The 5,562-nt window shown below is 50.8% G+C and overlaps 1 long non-coding RNA gene across 1 annotated transcript in view; it reads right to left on the minus strand.

The window, feature by feature from the left end:
- LOC142046956 (uncharacterized) overlaps window positions 1–3,345 on the minus strand; it is a 17,625-nt gene extending 14,280 nt beyond the window's left edge. Inside the window, exons 1-2 of the long non-coding RNA XR_012656042.1 lie at window positions 3,304–3,345; window positions 1,534–1,591 (exon numbers count right to left, since the gene is read on the minus strand). This is a non-coding gene — a long non-coding RNA (uncharacterized LOC142046956). The remainder of the gene's footprint in view (window positions 1–1,533; window positions 1,592–3,303) is intronic.
- Window positions 3,346–5,562: the final 2,217 nt, after the last annotated feature.

Consider the following 5,562-nt stretch of genomic DNA (forward strand, 5'->3'; position numbering starts at 1 on the left):
TTGAAAACTGTTATCACGTCCCTCCTCAGTCTTCTCTTCTCCAGCCTAAACAGCCAATGTTTTCAATCTTCCCTCATAGGTCATGTTTTCTAGATTTTTAATCATTTTTGTTGCTCTTCTCTGGACTCTCTCCAATTTATCCACATCCTTCCTGAAATGTGGCACCCAGAACTGGACACAGTAGTCGAGTTGAGGCCTAATCAGAGCAGAAGAATTACTTCTTGTGTCTTGCTTACAATACTTCTGCTAATACATGTCAGGATGATGATCACTTTTTTTGAAACAAGTATCAGAGGGGTAGCCATGTTAGTCTGGATCTGTAGAAGCAGCAAAGAGTCTTATGACACCTAACAGACATATTGGAGCATGAGCTTTTGTGGGTGAATACCCACAGCGTTACACTAATGATTCATATTTAGCTTGTGGTCCACTATGCCCCCACATCCCTTTCCACAGTACTCCTTCCTAGGCAGTCATTTCCCATTTTGTTCTATGTGTGCAACTGATTGTTCCTTCCTAAATGGAGTACTTTGCATTTGTCCTTACTGAATTTCATCCTGTTTACTTCTGATCATTTCTCCAGTTTGTCCAGATCATTTTGAATTTTAATCCTACCCTCCAAAGCACTTGCAACCACTCACAGCTTGGTATCATCCGCAGACTTTATAAATGTACCCTGTATGCCAATATCTAAATCATTTGATGAAGGTATTGTACAGAACTGGACCCAGAACTGATCCCTGTGGGACCTCACTCATTATGACCTTCCAGTATGACTGTGAACCACTGATAACTAACTACTTTTGGGGAATGGTTTTTCCAACCAGTTTTGCACCCACCTTATAGTAGCTCCATCTAGGTTGCATTTCCCTAGTTTGTTTATGATGTGATGTTTGTATCATGTTGTGATAGGGATGGGTACACAAGTGTTGACTTTCCAAAGTGCCAGGGGTGCTCGACCCCCAGCTCTGCCCCAGGTCCCGCCCCCACTCCACCCCTTCTCCCAAGGCCCCACTGCTGCCCCAACTCTTCCTGTCCCTGCTCCACCCCCACTCTGCCACTTCCCACCTAGTTCCGCCCCCTCTCTCGAGTTGCCTCCTCATCTCCACTTCTTCCTTCCCCCCCTCCAAACTGTCTGAACACCTTGAAACAGCTGATTGTGGTGGGCAGGAGGTGCAGGAAGGACAAGGCACTGATCTGTGGGGCCAGCTGGGAGGCACTGGGGATGGAAGGAGCTGATAAGAGGGCTGCCAATGGGTGCTCACCATCCACCATTTTCCCCCCCCGTGAGTGCTCCAGTGCCAGAGCACCACAGAGTCGGTGCCTGTGCATGGGTATGTCCCATGGATCTTGAAAGGTGTGTTGTGGGGGGTGGGGATGTTGATCATATTAGCAGTGGAGATAAGTCTGCAGGTTTTTCATCTTTTGTTCTGGCATGATCTGAGGCCGCTTTGAGTTGGTGTGTTCTGGTCTGCAATGTAGTGAGCCAAAATCCCAGTGAAAAGGAGAAGTGGTAGGGACAGGTGCTCCTACCTGGTGGTAAAGACTCCGTGTAAGGGTCTGAAGTGAGGTGATGTGGTTCCCAGCTGCCCTGGAGAGAGAGACGAGTCCTTGCAGACACCAGAGTGGGCAGAGCCAAGGAGTTCTGAGCCTGCCCCCCAGAGGGCCAGGCGTTGCCCTAGAAGTATAAAGGGCTGACCTCAGAGCTCACTGGGAGAGGAGGTGCCAAGGAGGACAGATGCCTCCAGCCTAGCTCGCAACTGGGAAACCCCAGCAGCGGTAAACCCGAGGACTGGCCCGACCTGCTCCACTCCAGCTACCCAGAGGAGTTGCCAAGCCTGCCCCTCACCAGCTATTCTGAGGAACTCATGGTGCTGGACGCCCCTGAGGACACCACCCTGACCCAGGTACCTGAAGAGGGGAGTCTGGAAGTAGCCTGGGGGCAGCCAACCCTAATCAGGCTGCAGCACTGCCAGAACCCATGTCAGTGTGTTGCAGCCAGTATCCCCACTCAGGGCCAGCTTTACGCCAATTCCACTGATTCCCTGGAATCGGGCCCTGCGCTGAAGAGGGTCCTACGCCCACGCCTGGGGGAGCCCTGCTCCTGGGGTCTTCGGCAGCATTTCGGTGGCAGGGGGTCCATTCCGGGGGTCTTCGGTGGCATTTTGGCTGCAGGCGGTCCGCTCCGGGGGATTTCGACGGTGGGAGGGGGTCCTTCAGTGCTGTGGAAGACCCAGCGCAGACCCTCCACCGCCGAAATGCTGCCAAAGCCTCAGACCATCGCCGAGTATTCCAGTCGGGCCCCGCGGGTCATAAAGCTGGCCCTGTCCCCAGTGACACAGCAGCAGGTCTTCTGCCACTGTTAGGGCCCCAGGCTGGGACACAGTGGAGTGGTCAGACCTGCATCCCTCCTGCCACCCACCTCGCAGGTGGATGTCTCCCCTTCTCCCTGGCCTTTGGAGGCTTGGGCCTATTGTTATTGCTCAGCCCGTACCTGAGGGCCTGAACTCCTGACTCACCATTGCCCCACCCTGACCTACGGCCTGAGCTCACCATTGCCTGTACTGTTACTGCTCAGCCCTGCCAGAGTGCCTGACTCACCATGGCCCTGCCCTGCCCCGTCCTGGGCTAACTGTGTTTATTTCTGCCCTCACAAAGGCCACAGAGGAAGACTCCCGTGGCTGGACTAATTCCCCAAAAGACATCTTCCCGAGTTTAGTGAGGCAGTTTGGTTCCCGGCTGCCCAAGAGAGAGACAAGCCCCGGCTAACCTCTCTACAGGGTTGTATACCCCATTTGAGTCCTCCCTTTCCAAAGTTCAAAGACAGAGCTGATTAGAGAGTCCCTCTCCCTTCCCAGCGACCACTGGAACTGAAATCACTGAAACTGGTCTAGGGGACTGAGCCTTAGACGTAAGGAAAGGACCTGGGGATTACAGTGGATGAGAAGCTGGATATGAGTCAGCAGTGTGCCCTTGTTGCCAAGAAGGCCAGCGGCATATTGGGCTGTATTAGTAGGAGCATTGCCAGCAGATCGAGGGAAGTGATTATTCCCCTCTACTCGGCACTGGTGAGGCCACACCTGGAGTATTGGATCCAGTTTTGGTCTCCCCCTACAGAAGGGATGTGGACAAACTGGAGAGAGTTCAGCGGCGGGTATCAAAAATGATTAGGGGGCTGGGGCACATGACTTATGAGGAGAGGCTGAGGGAACTGGGGGTATTTAGTCTGCAGAAGACAAGAGTGAGGGGGGATTTGATAGCAGCCTTCAACTACTTGAAAGGGGGAGAGGGGTGCCTACTCACCAGGGCTGGAGCAGCAAAACAGCACAGAGAACGGTTACAGATTCTGATTGTTATGGCTTGCACCTACTGTAATAAGGGTTTTTGTTTTATGCCTTGCTAGGGAAACATTTTATTCATGTACAATGGCTCCTTTATTTTCCCCCCTGACTGACAGCTAGAAATGTGTCCTTTGGCAGGTCATCAACACCTGAAAGCAGACTTCCGCTGATTAGCAGGAGATGAAAGAGAATGCAGGAGGACATGCTCACTGAGATCATAGAATATCGGGGTTGGAAGGGACTTCAGGAGGTCATCTAGTCCAACCCCCGGCTCAAAACAGGACCAATCCCCAAACACATTTTTACCCCACTTCCCTAAATGGCCCTCTCAGGGATTGAGCTCACGACCCTTGGTTTAGTAGGCCAATGCTCAAACCCCTGAGCTATCCCTGCTCCTGGGATGACTGATGCAGAGCTGTGTGTGGAGGATTTCACTGTCTGAGAATTGGACATGGAGCACAGGAAAGCTTCCAATGAGTGAGAGCGTGTGGCACAGGATGAGATGCTTTGGATTATGAGGACCAAGCAGACGTGTTGAGATGTCTGGTTGAACTGCAGGAACAGAAGCAGGAGGGTAGAGTCCCTCTGCAGACCCTGGTGGACAGCCACCCAGCATCACCTAGCACAGAATCACCCTCCCCAAAGTGTTCCATGAGACGTGGTTAAAAAGTCCTTTATCCCTTTCACTTAACTTGGGGGGTGAGAGGAGAGGGGAGGGTACAAGGGACAGAAGGCACCCATTCACAGACCTTTGATGAAAATGTTTCTCCTGTTCCAACTTTACAACCCCTTTTCCCCAAGTTTACCTTTTCTTTCTGCTCTCTCTCTTCACTTATGTTTGTTAAATAAAGTAAATGGATTTGAGAAATAAATGTTCTTTATTGAGTAGAAGCAGTGGGCTTGAGCAGGGGGTTGGTTTATGGGGACAGTGATACAAGCCAGGTGAAGGTTTGGGAAAGCACAATGCAGACAAGCAGCTCACATTACTGTGACTCATTATTATTGAAATGACTTTTCAGAGCCTCACGGATATACAGTGTCCCTTGCCCTGGTGTCTGGCTGCTCAAAAATGGCTGCCATGCGATCTGTCTCAACTGCCCACCGCTGCACAGAATTTTCCCGCTTTTTTTCACAGATATTATGGAGCACACAGCTATAATCATGAGGATGTTCTCCTCACTAGGATCCAACCTTATTAGTAGACTTTTCCAACGCCCTTTTAAGTGACCAAAGGCACATTCAACCACCATTCTGAATTTGCTGAGCCTATAGGTGAACCGTTCCTTACTGCTGTCCAGATGGCCAGTGTATGGCTTCATAAGCCATGGGAGCAAGGGGTAGGCTGGGTCCCCCAGGATAAATATTGGCATCTTAACGTTGTCAATTTTAATTTTATCGTCCGGAAAGAAAGTCCTGGATTGCAGATTTTTTAACAGACCTGAATTCCTAAACATGTGCGCATCATGAACTTTTCCTGACCATCCTGCGTTGATGTCAATGAAACGCCCCCTGTGATCCATCAGCACTTGCAACACCATTTAAAAGTATCCCTTTCGGTTTATGTACTCTTTGGCAAGGTGGTCTGGTGCCAAGATGGGGATATGCAGCCATCTATCACCCCACCAGACTTTGAACCCCATCATGGAAAACCCATCCACTATGCCTGCACATTTCCCAGACTCACTACCCTTCATAGCAGAATTCAATTAATGGCCCTGCACACCTGGAGCACAGCAGCTCCCACAGTTGATTTACCTACTCCAAATTGATTCCCCACTGACTGGTAATTGTCTGGTGTTGCAAGCTTCAAAATAGCAATCACCACTTCGCTCTCACTGTCAGAAACACTCTCATTTTGTGTGGTGAACCTTGCACGGACGGGGAGAGCTGCCCGCACAAAGTTCTGGAAGGAACCTACCAACATTTGAACAGTTCTGCAGCCACTGTTTGTCATCCCCATACCTGCAAAACGAATGTGGGTCCACCAGTAAGTGCTTGTTTCACGAGCGAGAAAACAGCGCCCAGTGTGCAACTGCTCTGTGATTGCATCGGGTAACACATGAATTTCTTTTTCAATGCTTGCAGCAGGGCTGCTGGCAGACATCACTATGTCACACGGGCGGACCCTACTTTGGCTCTGAGATACTGGCAGTGCGGCACAAGGGTATTTGAGATGCCATAGCAAGAGGGCACAGGTGAGAGCTCCTGCTCGGGATTATGA

The sequence above is a fragment of the Chelonoidis abingdonii genome, chromosome 6 (assembly GCF_003597395.2).
Source record: "Chelonoidis abingdonii isolate Lonesome George chromosome 6, CheloAbing_2.0, whole genome shotgun sequence".
NCBI lineage: Eukaryota > Metazoa > Chordata > Testudines > Testudinidae > Chelonoidis > Chelonoidis abingdonii.